Genomic DNA, 21,151 nt, shown 5'->3' on the forward strand with positions numbered 1-21,151 from the left:
CTAGCAAAGTACATTACTGGTAGTAACAGCTCATGAAAAATACAGCGAAGAAACTGCTAGTGGCAGAAGCATTTAACTTTCTTGTTAGCAGCCTCCCCCATGTGGCACTTTAGCACCAGCAAGTTGTTTATTATGTTCTGTGCCAGGCAAAACTGATTAAATGGGGCTCTTAAGAATCAAAGCGTTATAAATTCATGGAAATACAGCAAGCAATAAATTCCATGGAATTAAAAGCTTACTAGTGCTATTAGCATTTCAGGGTGTTTGCATTGTTAATAGTGATGTGCAAAAATGATGTTCCTCTAAGACAAGGCAAACCAACAAAACATATGCATTAGCTGCTACATTTTTACACAATGTCATCATTACTTGTAATTTTTTTTCTCCCAAAATCCAAACGCTCATTAATGTTTTAAAGAAAAATCTGAACTGAAGCAGTGGTCCATAGACCAAAGATTTACATCCCTAGTAAAACAGAAGCATTACACATGAACCATTGTACCATTATTACTCTGTGACAGAAGTGGACACCCCGAAGCAGACGCTTACCTTAGCTTTCAGAAGCACAGAGAAGGGAGAAGCAGGCTCACCTCCCTCTAGCACCAATATATCACAACGTGACTTGTTTGGCGCTAATCTAACAGTGTAATAAGTTGATAATAATAACTCAACACCAAAAGAAATGGCAATCTAGCCTGAACTGCTGGTCAGTAAATCTGTCACTGGCTCTCCAAAGACACATCTTTGTCTGTCCACCATCATTCCATGAAATGGCTCTGATGGCTGGCGCTGAACCTCCCCATCATTACTGCAGGGCTCTGCACATCTCACTACAGCCAGACTCGTGTCAGCCCTTCCCTTATGCCCATCTGGTTTTAGGTAGCCATTAACACTGTAAACGGAATCTCAAGTGGAAACTTGGAGAGGAATGGAGGACGCTTCCCAAAACAGCAGAAAATAAGGCCTTGCAGAGGTTTTGTTTTCTTTTTAAAAAAGGAGAAATGAGTACTTTTGTGAAGTGCTTGATCACACAACAAACCTACCCTGCAACATCCCTCCGAGGGGTCAAACCTGCTCCCTGGCTCCCGGTGCAGACGGGAAAAGCAACTCTCAGCTTTGCTGCCACAGTTAAGTTTTGACACACGATAAAGAGCCTGTTCTGGATGGTACATCATGCACAGCTGGCAACGTCCAAAGTCAAGACAAACTAAGAAAGCTTTGTCCAGAACAAACAGTCCCCATGCCACGAAGTGACTCAGCTGCAGAGGTGAGGCACCAGCCCCAGGGCCCGGCTGCCAGGCCCCAGCCCCAGGAGAAGCACACGCTGCCAGCAGAAGCCCTCTCCCAGGACTGAGGGGGCTGACATTTTGTTTGCCTCTAGCAAAACAAAACAAAGCAGTAGGTTTTTCAACTGCTCAGAGGCATGTTGTCTTTTTGATGTATGCGTGTCCTGGCAGTCACACATCTGCATCAGGAGAGAAACAGCTCAGTTTTTGGCAGTTATTAAGTCCTTTTCATCTGAAAGTTGAAAATACACCATCATTGAACCCTTGCAGCTCAGGGTTCTGCATATAAAAAAGCAGCTGCTGAATACACGCAGGGAGCGAGGGCTTTTTCTTAATGTTTGAGCAGTTCCAAGTTCAAACCCATTAAAGTCCAGGTCACGCCGGGATCATGTCACTATTAATGCATCCAGTTACACGCTGAGGGAAACCCAATATAAAACTATGATAAACTCGAGTTCTCCCACAGCGACGATCTGAGGTCTTATCCAGATGATGCCACAGATTGCTCTTCATGGGCAGCCACCAGACAGGATGTCAGTGACAGAAGAGAAAATCTGGGAAAATTAGCAGGTGTAACGGCACGCGGTCAGCTCAAAGAGAAAGTCTCCTCCAGCACCCACAAAGCTCGTCTGCAACTTTTTTTTGCCCTACGTCTCTCTTCGGAGGTGAATCTGTCATCCTGTTGATGCCATGTCCCACACACCAGGTCTTCGCATTACCAGCAGCCCACGGCAGCTCATGAGGGTGAGAACCCCAAATTCAGTGCTCCTTCTGGGGCTCCATCTCCCGTGTAGAAAACCAAAGCCTCACCTGTCCCTGGGGCACCGTGTGCCTGGCTACGCTGAAAGCAGAGGTCTGGGACATGGGGGGAGACATTAAAGTCTGCCCTCTGTGCCTTCCCAGCACAACAGGCAGCAGCCCTGCTCCTACCAGGAGGGAATAGAGAGACACAGGAGAGCAGATAAAAGCAAAGAGGGGAATGGAGGGAAGACCAGCACATGGAGCAGCTCTTAGCAGTCCTTGACACTCACCGCTCACGTGGAAGACACATGGACAAGAAGAAGGAAGGAGCTGGTTTTCAACCCTTCTCCCCAAGCGCAGAAACACATGACAGTGTCACCAGAAATCGCTTTGGGGAACAGAAAGAGAAACTAAAAGCTCAACCACCAGTTCAGCTGCACCAGGAGGTGCCAGGCATAATCACACTCATCTTTCATCACTTCAATTATCAATTACTTCCCATGGGAAATAGCTTTTCCTCTGTCTCCCTGGTATGCAGCAGTGCTCAAGGCTTCTCCTGCTGCAGGCACCTTGAGTCGACCACAGCTGTCTGAGGGAGGGGACGGCAGAAAACAGAAGAAAGGAGGTTGGAAATAAGAGATGGCATTAAAAGGACAAAAAGCTTTTCCTAACGTCCTACAGAAAACAGCTCAACAAAGCCTACTGACCGGCAATTTCCAACAGAAAGCCCTCTCCCATGCTGCAGCCCATCGTGTCCGTGCTGGACAAACGTGCCCAACTGCAGGAGCTGTGCTGCACGAGCTCCTCTCAGAGCTTTTGCACTGATGGTGATGGAAAAGGAGAGTCTGGGAAAGAGGAAAGGGACTTCACGGTACTTTGGGACGTTATCAAGCATCTAGAAAATACACGGGTTCATCTGGATGCGTTTCAAACCACGTTAACCATGGCAGCTTAAGGCAGCAACGCGGCACATCCCAGCACACAGCACCGACTGTGGAGACACAGCAAGCACACACTGCACACGTGGGACGAGCAGCGCTGTGCGAGCCGTGCTCCTGAACTCCCTGCAGGGTCAATGGACTCAGCAGAACTTTGTGAATGCTCTCAGACAGTCGAGGCCGAGGGTTCTTTTCTTAATAAAGAATAACTTCAGTATTAACACTGAAATGATCTAAAAAGAACTGCCTTGTGCTTTCGTGCCTCATCACAGAGAAGCTTTAAAAAGCCAACGTCTCCGTTTTCAAACTTCGTTCTTTGAGTTATCCAACTTTCAGGAGGATAGGCCAGATTTTCCTTTTAACCACATGAATACAAACCCCAATCATTCTTTTAGTTTTAAATAATATTTTCTCTAATTAATACTTTTTTTTGTTGTTGTTGTTTTTTTTTGCTCCAAAACATGTATTTATCTGCTGTGAAATCAGAGGCAGAAATGAATTGTTTTAAAGATGGCAGAGTGTAAATAACAAGTCTGGAAGCATGCAGCCTTACCCTGGCAATTTGTCTCATATAATTGACTCAGCAGACATGCTTACAATTTCTTACAACTTTTACAAGACCTCCTGTGGGTTTATTTTAACATTCTCCAAACCGGAGCTCAGAGCTTTGAACACTCAAAGAAAGCAGCACCAAAAGCCATCATCTACCCCTCCTTAAAACAAAAGGAAACAAACAGTGAAAGCACACATTATTTCTCACTGGACATCAGCTCCCAGAGGTGCAGATGAGCAAAAGAACGCACGCTTCTTCAGAAACCATCTCTCAGCTGCTTTCCAACACGTTTTCAGCAGCGTTCAAACTCCATTCAAGGCTTTTAAAAACCAAGTTTTCCCACTGAACATCATCTTGTCCCACTATTAGAATGAAGTTTAAAGGATGACTGAGGACAGCACCAGAGCAAACAAAAGCTGTAAAAATAACTGCAGGACATTCTTCCAGTCAAAAAGGGGTTAAAAAAGTCCCCCTAGACCCCCAGAGGAAATGATCCCACTGCCCATATTATTGATTTATGCTGCCGTTGGCTTTTAAAGGCGGCACTTTCTATTTCTAAGATTCTTACAAACAATTACTAATGCCATGACTGTGTAGCTCTGTTCCATTGGTGGAAGTGCCCCAGTAGCAGGAAATGCTGGGCCCTTCCACAGACGTTTCCTTCCAGCAGTGGGATCCACTGACCCTTAACATGTCAGAGGATTAAATGAACCACTTGTCTTACAACCAATATGGACAAACACGAGAGCTATTAAAAATAACTAAAGGCGTATGACAGGAGAAGAAAGCAGACTTATGACTCAAAAGATTCCGATTTATCTTTGTTTAAAAAAAAGGGAGAAAAACAATTCTGCTTTCTTAAAACCAAGCAAGGCATCATCGTATTTCAACAAAAAGCATTCTGAAAAGCCGTGTTATAAACTACTGATATTAATGATTTGCAATGGAAATGACGTCAGAGTCTTAGTTGCAAATATCCAAATGTTTGCGCTGCCCTCCTAAAAAAACAAACAGTGAGCTCAGAGTCAGAAATGACCCTTTTGAGCAATTAAGCTGTACTGCACAAAGCACGCTGCGAAGTACATGGCCAGCAGAGGTGGGAGAGCCCCAAATTAAAATTCACAGATTGCACTGGGAGAAACACTTAGCAATTAAACATCTTGGAGGTGGCGTCTGAAGTTCCTGCCATTAGCAGCAATGAAAAATGCTTTCATATGTTGCAGCGAGAAATATGGGCAGGCAACTGGGGCCAAAACCATTTTTTTTTACGTCTTGGCTTTAGCATGAGCTACCAAATAAAAAGGGTGGCCTCCTGTAATGCCCACTGACATCACTGGTCCTGTACTGCTGCCACTGTAAAATATTGCTGCTCCTGCTGTAGGACAGTAACTGAGGCACGCCGGAAGATATACTTCTCACATGGTGGAAGGCAACAGGCAATGACCTAAGAGATGACCAAATAAAATATGGAATGTGCAATAAGAATCTATTTCTGGTGTCATTTGCTCACACCCCTCGATTCCGTGCCGCAGAAGCGGCGCTGTCTTTGCGATGTGCCTTCCAAAGGCAGGCTTCAAGCTGACAGGGCTGTGCAACAGCAGCAGTGCCCTCAGTGCCGCCAGCCTGCCTGCCTCAGAAGGAAACCTCAGGGCTGGAACTTCCCAGCCCTCCCGTTGTTGTCTTATGGCAAAGTATGAGCTCAGGCTATCTGATCTACGAGACCGACGCCGTTCCTACCTGTGCCATTTGCAATCCTTCCTCACCCAAGATACGATAAAACACAGCATGCCCTGACACATAAGCCAGCTTCATCCTGAAGAAACAGGCTGGAAATTGCACAGCCTGTATTGTGTGGTGTACAGCACTAACATTTCCTATGCTTTTGGCTCAGTGCACCTGCAGTTTCCTTGGAGTACCAAGTTAAGAGAGTAAAACACTGGTGTACCTCTTGAACAGAGCACACAGGAAAGCCTCCCTCTATACAAGACAGGAGAGGCTGCTCACGGCTGTGGATGGCACAAGAACAAGCTCCACCTTGCTGAATACAGCTTTTATGACATCCTTTCCCAAACGGTGCACGCCAACAAGTCCGAACATCTTCAACAGCACTGGCCATTGCTGCAAGAACAAAACCCCTCACAGGCCTCAGTGCCTCTTATGGCACATCTTGTCCCTCACTTGGGATGCATGCTGGATTTCCTGGTACCCATGAAGGGCGAAGGGAGGATTCCAAACACCTGCCTGCTGTACATGAGAGCTGAGCTGTGAGCTTTGTGTTCTTCACAGGTTTCTAACAGATGACGCTGCTCCCCATGAAGTAATACAAACCAGCACGTGCATTTTGCTGAAGATCATATCGAACACCTGCTAAGTTAAATGGAAGAAACAGTGCAGGATTATGTAAAATACTGGCCAAACCTTGCTTACTTTAACATTCTTTGTGAAGACCAGAAGGATTTGGTCCAGAAGTATCAGATACGAGGATCAAAACCTGCTACTGACTACCTTAAAGCTGAGAAATATATTTTTCTATCAACCCACTTGAAGATTTATAATACATTAAGGAACATTAAGGAGAAGAAGAAAAGCTAAATGGGCCAAAAGCAAACAAAAGAAGCATGTTCTCTTGAGATTGCTAATGCTGGCAGACAATAGCACAGAAAGAACTCCTCTGACAGATCTTTGAAGTCTTCAATACAGCTTGCTACTGGTCCATGTTAATGAGATTTGCTCAAATACTTTTAAATTATTCCAAAATGTCTTAATCTATTTTCTAAATCTTTTTTACCCAGTTGCTTCAGAAAAATCACAGCTTCACCCACCTCTTTTTTTTCCTTACAAAAGGTGAGGTTTGAAACCAGTTGTGTTGCCCAAGGGACACACAGCCTTTCTGGGGAGGCTTACCAGAGAACACCCAGGTAACATTCTGATTTCTATTACCGCAGCTCACAGAAATGCTTTGCACCAGGCTGTGCTCTTCAGCTGAAGGAACTCGAAGGCCCTAACAATCAGGACATTTCAACTGCTCCCAACGTCAGCAAGTCAATGGAGCCGGTCTTTAGAGGTGCCCCAATGGCTGCAGCTACAGGACTGACATCCCCCCAGCTGCAGGCCTCACAAATCCCCATTTCCCTCTGGGTTTGAAGGCTGAGCGAAGGAGAATATAGGTAAATACATTGGAAGTTAGAGCTCAGACCCACAGATCTATCTGCTGACCATCTAATTTGGCACTGAGTTACAGAAAGCAGCTCCTGTACTATTTCTGATGTTCAATTAGCATTTAGCTCTGACAAGCATTAAGATTTGAAAGTTTAAACTAAGTGTAACTTTTCTAAATCCTTTGTGCTTGATTTTTTTCCCTGTTGAGGGTTTTCTAAAGGATTCTATCTTTGCAATCTTAAAGTCTGCATGTGTCTTTTGTTATCAATAATGTACAACTTTAGTAGCATGTTTTGTACCTTTCAATTTTTCAACACAAGCTATCCCTGATTTACAATGCTCGCTGAATGGTGTTTGATTATTGAAAATGCTTTCACATACTTTTAAACAAACGAATGCTCCTGGAAAACCAACACCATCGTCCACAATTCCGTAAAAATACATTTCCCCACCTTTCTCCCCAAATCAAACGCTTCAATTCAAATTCTTACTTTGAGGAACAACTGGCAGATAATTAGGCACGATGCCTAGCAGTGCTAAATAAAGGAGCACGTAAACCCCTAATTCCGAAGGTTTAACCATCAGAGCTGCATCTATTCAGTTTGAGTCTCTGCTCAGAGCTCTGTGGAGTCGACAGAAGACGAAACAGGGACCAAAGCACAGCATAACGCTGTCAGCATCCTGCTGCACACGGGGCCAGGCCTGCACTCTGCTCTGGGACACGCAGGGCCACGCGGCCGCCCCTCCAGGAGCACAGAGCCCTGCTCTGCACGCGCACCGAGCAGCTGAGCCACTAACTCAGAAGATGGGATTTCACCTGAAATTAAACTGTCGAGCAATTGAGCTCAAACTCAATCAACCAAACCCTTAACCTCCCCTGTTTCAGTGGCATGGCTCTAATTAGGACTCCATCACTATTTCCATTACTATCTCCTATTCTCATGGTTTATTATCTCGGCAGTTTCAATTTGACATCCAGTTTCTTAGACCACACATCACTCATTATGGCTTTATTTTATGAAACGTTTTGCAAGATCATGGACAGATCCTGGAGCATTTTGTTGTAAACAGCACCAGCAATGCAGCGGGAGCAGGGCAAATCCCCACCTTGTCACAGAAACGTGCCCTACCATTGAAGGATGCACAGAAAAACTCCATTTTTAAGTTGTGAATTTTGTTCTGCAGCTTACAAACATACTTGAAAGCATGTCCCACATCCGTACACCACAGTTACTCCATGGTGTTCTCTACAGTCCTCGACGACTTCCCACATCTTCTAGTTTGGCTGAACCCTGCATAGCAGCTCCTGGGTGAGACTCAACCTGTGCCACAGCCTGGAAGACAGGACAGCCCTCTGCAGTGAGATATTCTGCATGTCACCCAAACTGCTGACTGCACAACGATGCACGCCAGGTGCCAAATGCCTGGCATACGTCGTATCCTGATGGCAGGAACAGAAAATGTGCCTCCTTTTGGAGAAACAGGTTATAAAATTCAAGCCAGGCTGAAGAGGTAATGTTCTGCATTTATAACAACCAACATTCTTCATTTTCCCAGGTCAAATAGCACCTGGCCACACATCAACCATGGCTCCGTAAGAATGCCAACATTCTCAGCCAGTCTGGTGCATGGGCTCCTGCCATTAAAAAGAACAAGCAACTAGTAATATTCAAATATTGGAGAGAGGCATATATCATACAACTGACATACACCACGAGGACAGCCAAAGACTGCAATATTCGCTTGAACTTCATGAATTTCATTTCATCCTCAGTAAATATATATTTTTGGCAACAAAGAACTTAAAAAAAAAAAAAAAAAAAAAAAAAAAAAAGCAAAAACACATCGTCCTCAGATCTATTTTAATTTAAAGCAGAAGAGAACAGGGACATTTCTTCCCTCTTGAAGTACATTTTAATAGAATTAAAAATAAAAATAGCTCTAATTCACTCTGATGCATTTAGTCATTCTGCAAAATTCTAAGTTTAAAATGAAATCACCATTTTATATTCAAACAAGGTCAAGGGAACAGTACTAACGAGCACTGACATCACAGCGAGCAGCAGCCACTGCTCAGCGCTTACATCAGTGTTGCTTGTTGCTATGGTGCTTAACCGACTATTAATTTCTGAAAGAAGGTGATTATAAAGCAGCCATATGAACCTCAGTCAGATGACACCCTTCAGTACCAAACACTGATCTGCATCACTCCTGCCTTCTGCAAGTTAATTCTATGAATCACCACTTTTGTGATGTTAATAATTCCTTTCCAACTTGAAACTTTGGGCCAGAAGAGAAGCAAGGAGTTAATTCCGAAGGAAGGGACTTTCACATTGCTTTAAATAAAAATCATTTTGCACAGAGCAACAGCTAAATTCTGCTCTCCGCTGCACTGCTGCAAACCCAGCAGTGTGTCAGCTCAGGATGCCACAGCACTGAAGCTAACCGGGCCATTCTGCAGGGCCCCAGCCCAGCAAGACAACCAACCCCGCTGCGGGGCAGAGCTGCTGCGGCTCCCAGCCCCGCACTCATGAATGCTGGCCACGTGGCCACCAAGATCAACCAGAGCTGGGTCTTCCCATCCACACACAACTGCTCTCAGCCATCAGACAGCCCGCACAGCACATGGTGAGAAGCCAAAAAGGACATCCCTGGGGCCTTTCTCCTGGAATGCTGTTGGGCACCTAAACCATTGACTTCTCACGTCTGAGCCACAAAAGCTTCGTGCCAAGCCCAACCTCACAGCTCCTACCTGTGCTGCCACAGGAACTTCACTTGTGTCACTAAAGCACGTTCATGGGGTCTGTAGGTTCAGGTCCTCCATTCCAACATGTTCCAGAAACTACGCACAAGACAGTATTTGTATTTACCTTCTGCTGTTGCTCCTGTAACGCAATCTTCAGTTACAGCCACCCAAATAGGTCACTCTTCTTACCCTGCAAAAAGAAGGGAACACACATGACCGCCGTGTCCGTGCTGGCAACAACACCCAAAGCGTTTCACTGGCCCCGGCCTTGCAAGTACAAACATAAATAAAGCAACAAACGAATCTAATCGTGTTTAATGGTGAATGACTTTCAGAGAGAGTTAATAAAAACAATCAAGTCACAGGACTGCTGCTTATCGGTACCAGCCCGTGTGCGGCTCTTCAGTTCGGCAAGAACAACTTGGTCTTTGGGAGGAAAAAAAAGCAACAAAAAACCGTGGAGATGAGACATCTTTGTTCTCCAGCATAAACTTTCTTAATCTTGATGTCTATCAATCTATTTTCAGTTTGAATAATATATGAGTTCAGTCCTTTGTTTCAGAAATCTGACTATTGTCTGAATGAGTTCTCCTTGCTTAAGGCATTTTAAGACCGTTTGTAACCATGTCTATTTTAGCTTCTGGATCCTTTCCTTTTCCATCCTTTTCCATAGAGACACAGTCCTAGATAAGATTTTAAAACTAGCTGCATCCTCCACGCCCCATTCAGAAAGTTGTTTACTGTCCTGAGGTTTCTTCTGGTTAAGCATACCAAGAAAGCCAAGGTGGTGAGAACAGTGGGTATTAAAGGGAGAAATAATTAAAGAGTGTCTTTATAAAAAAGTAGGAGGGAGAAAACAGCACGTGCAGGGTTTTTTTTTACCCTGTATATTACTGCATCTTGTGTACTCTCTCTTATGCAAAAGAGTATGTAATCTTTTAAGAAACATGACAATCTGCCACTTTCTGTTCATGTAATTGGGATCAACATATGGTACAAGAGAAAAGAAAAACATTTGTTTATTAATTTAGATCGAGTTACTAACTCAAACCACTAACAGCACTCAGAATTAATTCAGCATCAATTGACCAAATACCTTAAAAGAGTAAAATTAGAACAATGTCACTGAAACACTGACCTGCTGCAGGGGTGCAGACTACCACAGTTTAATGAGGACAGAAAGAAGCGTGCAATAATTTGCCGACACAGATGACATCATACAAAATGGAAAGTCAGTGACATGTGGATGTGTAAGACAGAGCTACGTGAAACTCCATTTCATGAAATTCACACAGTGAGGTGGAGCTTTGGGGGTGTTACTGAAACTCGCCAAATGCTAAGTTATGCCGTTTCCATCAGGAGGTAAAGCTTTTGACTGAAGCAGCAGAATACCAACCTCTGGGAAAAATGAGAACCTCCATTAAATTATTTCTGAAGAAGATGTACTCGCTTGCCATTTATTCTGGAAGGAAAAACTGTTTTCCCAGTAAGAATAAGGCACTTTCTTTACCACTGACAATTACCAGATCTAGGCAGAAAAAAAAGGCTAGCTTGAGATGAAATTAGTATTGCTTTTATCTGCTGCTATTTCACCTCATTTTAATGAGAGAGAATTTCTTTTGCCAGTGCTTGTGACGAGATACCGGGAGATGCGGGCCACAACACGTACGTGTGTGATGGACAGGAAACACTGCATGCTTCACTGGGGTGCACACATCACACACAGATCCTGCACTCGAAAGGACACAGCACTGCTCCATCCTAATAGCTCAGGCCTCACCTTCCTGAGAGCATGTAAAACAATACATCTTTTATGTAAAATACATGACCTCTGACATACGATGTGCTCTTAGATTAACAACAATAGAGGCTTTTATCTTGCTTTGCTGCAGGGGTTATCTCGGATGCGAACCTTTAAACCCCTTTTCATATTTATCTATTTTATAAATTCCCTGGTATTTGGCAGTCAGATCTGTATTTTGGCAGTATTTTGCAAGCAGACTTCATTTCTACCCCAAGTCTTCATGAAAGCAAGAGAACCATCTTAAAATACACTTTTTAAGGAAACTGCTGAAAATGACATGTTTGCATAAAACGTGCACACAATAACCCTCTAAGTGGGGCTGCAGCAGGCAGGTAACTTTGTCCACGTGTGCTGGTTCCAGAGAAACAACACTGCAAGGCACACTCTGCACTGGGCCTCTGCTGCTGATGGGCAGGACGTGCTCCAGGACGGGACAGCGAGGGCTGGGCAGGGCTGCCACGCTGCCCACAGTGCAAGCACTGGCAGAGCTGGGGCTGCTTTCAGTCCTGGACATTTGTGCCATGCTACTACCTGTCAAAAATTTGGATAATGTACCACAGAAATTAAAATGAGCAGCAGGGACAGCTGTTCCCACCTGTGAAAATCTCTCATTAATAGTCTAAAAGCCGAATATCTCAAAACGTAGAAATACAAATACAGACTCTCCTCCTGAAAATGTTTATACGGGTGAGTGAATTGATGTAGGCAACACACATTCCTTCCATCATGCTGTCTTTAAGATAAACACCAAGTACCATCAACACTGTAAGTGTGTGTGTGGAGCAAACAAGGAAAAAATCCCAACCTACCCAAGCAAGACAGTTTGCTACACTCATACTTTCCCTCGAGGAGATGATTAAAATAGAAAAACAAACCACACACAAAAACCCACTTTGCGAGCAGCGGTGGCCGTATCGTCTCACAAGTCGAGGGAAGCTCTGCCAACACCTGCAACACGGCTCCGATGGCTTAACTGGGATCACACAGAGGGGACAGACCATGCTGAACTACTGGCTGCGTTCAGATTTTACAGACATCCCTGAAAACATGGAGTTCACATGCTGAGTGCCTCAGTTTGCCTATCAGCAAGATGAGTCAGTGCTTCTCTCAAGCATTCTGAAATCCCTGAGTATAGAAATACGTTTTATAAGAGCTGTTTTCAACAGGGTTTGGGAAAGGCAACCAGTAATGATGCTAAGATCACGACCTGAGCCACTGCCATGGCCTGCTCAGTTGACTTGAAGACAACAAACCCCTATTGCTCCAGATCCGGCCCTACGCATCTATTTGGTACCAGGGCACAAGACAAAGACAGAAGAGGCTTTGCCATTTTACCTGCTGCTGGGTCCCTCTGGCATTTCTGATCCCACCATACTTGCTCAGTTTAGTGGTCGCCTTTGTCAGGAGATAATCCTGGGAAAGCTGTGGGATGGAGTCCTAACACCAAGTGAGCACTGCAAAGCCAAATTTACTCCAAAATATGAAGAAAATAGAGATAACCAGCGTTATGGAATGAAGCTCTACTTAAAAGATTAATGTTTTTATTAATACCAAAATCAAATAACCTCGGGTATAGCCAGAAATTGATGAACAAAGATCTTGAATCCACACAAATTGGCTGTGAGTAATTTTACGCAGGAAAGTAGAGCATCAGTTGAACTGCTTCCCTGCTTAGCATTATTCACTTCTTTTTTTGCCAGTGTCCTGGCCCTCAGTAGCTTGCAAATCATTACTGGAAATCTAAACCAGAGAGGGAATCTCCCTGCCGTTACCTAGAAAGCACTCTTTTTATTCAAAATAGACAGAGAACACACACACGACAGTACAACAAAAACTGTTTCTGAATTTTGGTTTCCATTAACTTCTCTTATATAAGATTGGCTGAACTATATTTAATGTGTCTGGTTCTGTGATTTTGTGAATAAAATATTAACTACAGGTTTTCCTGAAAGCTTTAAAATAACAGAACTTGATAAGTAATATAAGTGCCTTCGTAACTCATCTAAACACAGCGAGCCACCTAACACAGCTACTGCTTCCCTTCAAACTGCCCAGGTCTCACACAGCTGTAGCAGCCTGAAAGATGCCCTGCTATTGCCAGTACTACTATTTTGTCATCCGGGAGGGGAATCAGTGCAGCCAATGACTTTGTTGACTACAGATACGCAAAAGAAAAAAAAAAAAAAAATTTGCTTTTTTATTTGGTATTTTGTTAACCCTGAGACTACACCTACAGAGTGCTGGCAAAGAGCAGCAGGCGTGCTGTGGGCAAGGTGCTGCACACAGCTCTCCTAGCCTTGCACCAGCACACAAACCATGTGCAGCACTGCTCTGGAGATGTTCAGAATAAGGCCCTTCAGTTTTACCATGCTTGGTTTTTTTGTGGTTTTTTTTTTTTTTGAGGCGTCAAGCAACCAAATACGCACACACACACACACACACATATATATATAATACTGAAGGGAAAAAGAATTCTGCCCTCTGTCAAGGCAGCTGCTTGTTACTGCGTAGTTTCTATTAAATATCATGGGATTTTCTTTATCAGGAGTCATTATCGCCTCCTCAGAAAGTGAAATGCAGGTGAGCAGCACAACTGCAGGGGCCGAGAGCTGCTCTGCCACCTCGCTGTGAGCAGCGCCGGGCAGCAGCTCGCTGCCTGTCGGGGAAGGGTGAGCACGTCAGGCCGTGCTTCATTTCCAGACATCAGAAGGCTGGGCAGAATCTCCGCCCGGTGCTTTTAGTTTATTCTGAACAGAAATAAAGCAAAAAATAAACAGCAGCACGAGGACAAAGCTACGCGCGGCACATTTTCTCTTCCCACAGAATATTACCTTTCGTGTCCACTGTAACCTTGGGAAAGAATCACTTGACGTGAGCCAACGCTACCAAAGCGATCGCAAGCCATTCCTCCCCGCTCGGCAGCGGCTCGCACGGAGCCGTGGGCAGCGCACGACTCGAGCTCGGCTCGGCAGCCCGCGGCGCACGGAGGGACCCGGCGTGCCCGCAGCCCGGCCGAGCGCTCCCCATCTCCCTGTTCCTTAAAATAACTCCGTGCCTGAACGCCGGCCTTAACCGTTTTATGTCTAGACTTCTCCTCCGGAAACTTGGCCTCGTGTGAGCGAGGAGCGGCGGGAGCGGCTGCGGGGCGAGCGCAGAGCCGCGGGTGCAGAGCGGGCAGTGCGAGCGCTGCTCAGAGCCTGACAGAAATTAAAAATTAAAAAAATAATAAAGAAAAGAATAGGGGGTGGGGGGAGCGGCGCGCAGTTACTTCTCGAGACTCGCACAGCGGTCCCGCAGCTCCGGCGCACGGCCGCAGCTCCGACGAAGCGCCGCCGCCTCCCGCCGCGCCCCCGCGCTCACCCCGCTCCCGCCCAGCCCGCAGCGCCGCGAGCCCCGGGCGCGGTGCGGCGGGAGCGGGCGGGCGGGCGGCCCTTACCTCGCGGCGGCTCCGGTGGCGGCCGCGCGGCGCTACCGCCGGGGGATCCTTTAGCGGCCCTTAAACGGTGAAGCCTAAAAACAATATTTGCTGTTTTACCTTGGAAGCGTTAACAAAAGCTTTGTTTTAGCTTTTAGCCGGGTGCGCAATAAGAGTTAATAATCAAATCCGTCCCAACCCCCACGAGTGTTAAACAAAAAGATAAAAGAAATGCAAATAGCTATTGTCATGGAAAGTTAAAGTACCTGTCTGTATTTTTAAGTGAAAACTATTATCTCTATCAATCAAAATTTAAGAATACAATAGCACTAATCACACGAGGTGCTGTGACTGAGGTACTTTTCGCTCATAAAAAAGTTTTTTTTTCCTTTTTTTTTTTTCTTACGCGGTGCACAGAAGCGCCGCGCTGCCCATCACGGGCGGTTCGAGCAATGGCGCTGCGCACCGCGGCGCCCCCCGGCTCCCCGCCGTCAGCGCCGCGCCAGGCGGGCGGATCGCGCCGCGCACCGCGGTCCCCGCACGCCGTGCTCAGGTTGGTGAAATTCTCTCCGCTCCTCGCACTTCCCAACATGTGGTGGAACAGCACACTCTTCTGTTTGAGAGGAGTTACTCAAACGGAGGAAATAGTTAATTGCTCGCCCCAACTACTGCTGCCGGCCTCGGCGCGCGGCGGCTCCCCCGCCGCCACGGCGGCACTCCGGAGATGCGCCCTTTGTCACCCGGCCCCGATGGCCACGCCGGGCCCCGCCGCCGGACCCCGCGCAGGGTGTGCTAGGAAGTCATTTCTACAACTAATCTGTTCAGACCGAGGCAGAAAGCGAGCCGCACGGTTAATAAGGGCGAGCGCGAGCGGCAGTAATTACAGCTGTACTAAAAGAAAGAGCTGCAGATGAAAACACCTCCAAGCCAGTAGTTGAGGATGCCATGATGCGAAGCCCCGGCGCAGGGCTGCCGCCCGCCCCAGCAGCAGCAGGACTGTCATGTTTCCCCCCGCGCTATCGGGTTTCCTACTCCACAGCCCCGTGCTCTGCATCATGGCTAACATCTCCAGTGTGCTATTAATATCAATGAAGAGACGATTCAATTCCCACGTAAGGAAAACCTTCCTCTTACAGCACAGACACACTGGTGAGGACCCTTGCTAAGGAAACAATAAAGACCAGAGGGGTTGGATTTATTTTTTTTTCCTTTTTTTTTTTTTTTTTTTTTTTTTTTTGCTGCTGCTTTTGCAGTTCTGTGTTGCACACTGTTGGAAAGCTTTTAGCTAACAATGGCAGCATTATCTTCGGGATAGTTACAAAACAGGATTTGTTAGCACAAAGAATAACAACACCGAACTCCCTCCCCGCTGCCCCCCCCGCCAATACCTGCCTAATGCAGCACGGCGTTTCGGACTTTATTCGGAGTATATTCCAGAAACACCTGTATTCCTCAGCCAATTCCTGCTACAAACTGCCCCGGCACACCGACTTTGCTCAAGGAGCTTTGGACGATTCAAACAAACAAACAAACAAACAATCGCTCTCTGCATTTATAAAACGGAACAGAAACAAAAGTATCTCACCCTACCGTAGTGCAAACTTACCCATTAATGAGGAAGAAAAAGCCTTAGAGCTGCAAGTAATTCCCAACCAACTGCAGAAAGTTGAGAGTTTGAGAACACTAAAGCACTTCTGACTATCCAGCCTTTCTGTGCCTCAACACTGGCTGCAGTGTAAGGAAGGACTGAAGGTATGTGGTCTAAACACAACAAAAGCCACTGCCTTACTCTAGATTAAATATGCAGGAAGAGGCCCCTTTGCATAAACACAAACACTCAGCAAATGAGTAACTGGCTCAAATCAGACGCCTGCTGTGCATTCTACCTGTCCTGATCTCTGACAAGCTGCACAGCTTGTTTAAGGGGGTAGGAGCTACCAAATCAAATCAAACCATGGAGCTAAACGCTTTCCTCATCTAATAGTAAATAACAACAGCACCAACAACTCGATGCCAAACGTTCATTTCTAATCTAAGCACTGCTCTGGCAAAAAAACTGCACCGTGTGCTCTGCCCGCTTTGGCTCAGCCACCCATCTCACCACAGCACAAACACAACCAAGCACCACCTGTAAAATTCATTTTCATTAACTGTGCTGCAACCCAATATATCGCCAGTAACAAGGATTTAAAATTAATACAGAGACTTCTGGTTGAGGTGACGCATTAAATGTGAATTTGCTCGCGCTGTCCCTATGTTTTGTTTACTATATAAAAGACATTCCACATGGAAACCTACTTCAGCTGTTACGAACCACTGCACAACGCGCACCGATTCACTGCTTCATTGGGGGAAAGGGAAAAAATTTCTAAGGGTTCCTCCAAAAATGTCATTTCCAAAATATCAGTCTCACAAAACTGCCCCTCCAGACCATATTTACTTCCAAAACCAACTGAATTAGAGACTGTGATAACCACCAAGCACCTGGAAGCATCTATTATTATAATCAAATATCCATAATTATACACTGTGATTTATTCTTGCTTCTAGAGAAATAAATTATTTTTTCACTCCTGTGTATCCTCCCAGAAATAGAATGAAGAAGCGAAATGTGAAAGCAATTGGAATTCACCAGTGTCCCTCCCCAACTCAAGGAGTCAAATCGCATTGACCTCTTTCTGTAAGTCCTGGCTACATGTTGGTTTTAGTAATTTAATTATTTTTTAATAACTCGCAGTATTAAATGATTGCCATTGAAACACAAATAAGATTATACTCCCCTGTCTTTCTCTCCTGTGCTCCAGACTGCCGCACGAGATGGACAACACGACTGCTTTCGACACCGAAATTTCATTCTGAAAGACCCCTCACGCACACAGAAAGCAGCACGCAGTGACTGGGCTCTCAAGCACGTGCTGCAGATTATTTCAAAGGATACTGGGTATAGCTAACAGTTTTCATGAGAATCAAACATGCTCGGTTCAACTAGGCACTCCTACAGAATGGAGGGAGTTTTCACTTTCCCTTGGATTAAACTCGCCGTGTTAAAACAAAATTGCTAACAAGAGCTAGTCAAGCCTAACAAGATAAAAATCCCCCCCACAAAAAATCCTGCAAGAAATTTTAGAGCCCCTGTATCACTCACTGTTTTTGCATTGAAATGACCTTCCAAATAAGGTGTTAAATAATACGGTTCACATAGATGATAGTGATCTAACCTTGATGCAAATAAACCATAGAACAAAATTTAATCAGTATATCACTGTGTAAAAGCCTTTGTCCATCCCAATGGAGCTTCTAATGACTGTTTTGGCAGTTCTGGCTGGTAGTTATGCCTCCCTGCTCATATATATCTCATACTGGTTGAGCAAGCTAATGGAACTGCTGTTAGTGGAATCCAATATTAATACCCTGCATCGTGCAAAACTGGATGCAACTGAATATATTACACAATTACAGGTAGTGTCTAATTCCATAGGTATTAGATGCTGGAGTCAATTAATATTTTAATAGAGAAAGTGAAATAAATACTACATTTCAGGTAAGATGTATACAGAGTCTGGGTCTGCCGGTCTTCCTGCTGCAAGCCTACTCTGTCCTTAAACAGAGCAGACATAGAACCCTGACAAAAATTGGCAGGCAAGCTTTAGATGCTGTGTGACACATACTGATGCACAGAGTCAAAGATGCCATCTTCATGCAAGCTCCACTAGTTATGAGCTTGAGAGAAAATGAAACAAAAAACCCAACACAACAGAACAAAACAAGAAAAAAAAGGTTTGGGGGGGTGAGACTGGAGTGAGACCTCCAGAAAATAAACAGGGTGTACAGTTTCAAAGGCTACAGACACAGACATTTCATTGTTCAAGCCAATTATCAGTGGAAAATAATAACAACAGATGGATTCAGAGTCACTGACTTTTCATATGCACTTCATCTCTGCACAACAGATGATGAAATGCGAGAGCTATCTCGGAAAGGCAAAACATCTTTCAGTAAAAGAACTCTATACTCCAGATGGGGACCTTCTAAGGCAGCTGATTATCTTCTTATAATGTTGTAAGATAGACTTACTAAAACATTTCAAGAACTGATCAGATAGGATGAGCACAATGGCATCATTATTCGAAGCAAGTTGCTGCAGCCTCAGACTTGCGACGGAATAGTCAGGGAGCTCAAGAAGGTCAGAGCTGCTCGGTGCCATTTCTTCATCAAGCGCTCCCGGTCGCAACAAAGAACCCGAGGTCACCTCTTGTAACCTGGGCAAAACACGGGGGTCAGCCCTGCCCAGAGAGGAGACACAGGTGTGGGGCCACCGAGTCAGCATCTGAAGCAGAAGAGCCGGGCGCTGGTCCCTGTGAAAGTCCTGCCACTGAGCAAGGCGAGCCCACTCGGCTCACACAGACGTCAAGGCGGAGGACGGAACGTGTTTACAGTCACGACCATTTTCACTGTAATTGCTAAATGCAGAGGGGCCTCGTCATGCAGGGGTCTGATTTGGAGTAAACTCGGCTGAGTCGATGGAGCGATGCTGGTGAAAACCGGCGTGAGGCACGAGATTTAAATTGTTTTTTACAAAGCTTTTACAAAACTCATCTCTTATGGGAAATAAAGCTAAATTTGCTTTCAAAGGGAAATAACAAATACATGTAAATTCTGGTGGTTCCAGTGATAAGCATTTCCAACAAATGTCACAAACACCCAGTTAAGAACCACCTACCTTTCATAACCTTCTCCCACTCAACCTGAATACCACAAAGTATGTGTTTTTGATAATATGAATCAGGTACACCACAGTCTCAAAACTTTAAAAAAAGAAGAAAGTATGAAAAAAAAAAAAAAGAAAGAAAGAAAAAAGAAGTAGTGGAAAAATTAGCTCATTAATCTTTAAGACAACATTTATTTAATGGAAGAATACCACATAACTAGCGCACTAAAATGAACTGGGTGCCATTTCCACAGTTTCCTCTCCAAAACACTGCGAGGAAAATTTACAAAAATCACACACTGGAAATCAGTATCACATACAGAGGGGTAGCAGCACACAACACAACACACTGAACTTGCACCTACTGCTAATTTATTTCACAAGTTGCAAAATATTTTATAAGTGCAGGGCTGTTGATTTCACAAACGCGAAGGGAAGGGAGAAGTTTGCGGGCGCAGTGTTTCCCTTCGTTGTGAAGTACTTTGTCAAAAGTAAATTCACAAGGGGAACATACAAGCAAAGAGTAAATTTTGCCCAGGGCAAAATTCTGCAACTGCTTTAAGAAGCAAACAAGAACACAAAAGATGTGTAATACAACCATCTGGCTCTGCTCATGCTATATCAATAATCCCCAAAATTTATCCCCACCCCCTTAATCAACCCACACTGATGCCACAAAACCAAATGGCATCACTTATGCTTCCTGCCCATCACATTTTGAAATGATATTTAATATGCATACAGTACATATTTGCATGTTAATCAATTTCTTTAAGAAAAAGAATATTTTTGCTTCATGAGCTATTAGTTCAGCTTTTTTCTTCTTATTCATGCTGGGATCTGTAAAACCACCAAGAAAGTCCTTGTGGTAAAGATACTCTCATATCGACACAGCGTGTCAGGTATCAGGATAACGTACCGGTCAGAATTTCAATCTCTTCTTCTCTCTAGTTTTGTGTCACAGTGTGAAAATAGCAGAGGATGAATAATAATGTGCCAGCAAAATTATCAGTTCAAGAAACATGGGTAAGCAATCCATTTTGAAGTTGGTTTTAGATGTGTTTCTAAGCATCACCCTACGTGGGACGCAAGGAGGGAAAGATGCAGACAGAAGGGGAAAAGGACACCTCAGCACATCTTTTCTATCTGGGATGCTAAGAGTTGGCCTCAAGTGCTTCAAGCTGCCACCATCCTGGAAACACTGCAAAGACCAACATCTGAGGTGACACTGAGCACACGTTTCCTCATACCCACAGGATCTGGGGCTGGATCCTCCTCCCAGCACCCAGCGAGGGGGAAAAAAACCCTGAGCGGTGCCACAGGCTGCTGGGAGAAGAACACGAGGAGCTGCGTGCCCAAGAGAAGGCGTGTGGATGAAGGACAGGGCCGACGTGCAAAGGCTGTACAGCTGGGACTGCCACTCACTCTCACCCAGAGGAAGGTGGGAGACAAGCCTGCCGCAGACAGACGGCAGACAGACAGACGGCCTCGGTGGCCCCGTGGGCAGCCCCACACACAGGCCAGGCCCGGCACGTTGGACTGAAAGAGCTGCCTCGCGATTCTCTGGGGCTGGCTCGGTTCTTGAGGGAAAATCGCCCATGTAACCATCGTGATTCATAGCGCGAGTGCGCGCCGTAAAACGGTACCAACAACAGCACTTCAAAGGCGGCCGCTCACAGGCGCGATGGCCACAGCCCTGGCTGCTGACTCACAGCTCTTATTCTTAATTGACTTCTCTGCAACAACACAGCCCGGCCCAAAGCCCGCTCTGTGCTCCAAAACGCCACAGCGTGGCTGGGTC

At 45.2% G+C, this 21,151-nt stretch overlaps 1 protein-coding gene across 13 annotated transcripts in view; it reads right to left on the reverse strand.

Moving 5' to 3' along the window:
- The window catches only part of FOXP1 (forkhead box P1), a 341,592-nt gene that overhangs the window by 189,864 nt on the left and 130,577 nt on the right, over positions 1-21,151 (reverse strand). For 11 of the 13 annotated variants that reach the window (XM_052678944.1, XM_052678948.1, XM_052678951.1 and 8 more), the window contains one exon: positions 9,548-9,613. The gene's annotated coding sequence lies outside the window, so the exon portion shown is untranslated. Of the gene's footprint in view, positions 1-9,547; positions 9,614-14,058; positions 14,081-16,248; positions 16,405-21,151 lie in introns of those variants that run through there. The other 2 variants (XM_052678952.1, XM_052678954.1) reach the window with 2 other exon arrangements.

Source organism: Tympanuchus pallidicinctus, unplaced genomic scaffold, assembly GCF_026119805.1.
Source record: "Tympanuchus pallidicinctus isolate F22 unplaced genomic scaffold, pur_lepc_1.0 scaffold17, whole genome shotgun sequence".
NCBI lineage: Eukaryota > Metazoa > Chordata > Aves > Galliformes > Phasianidae > Tympanuchus > Tympanuchus pallidicinctus.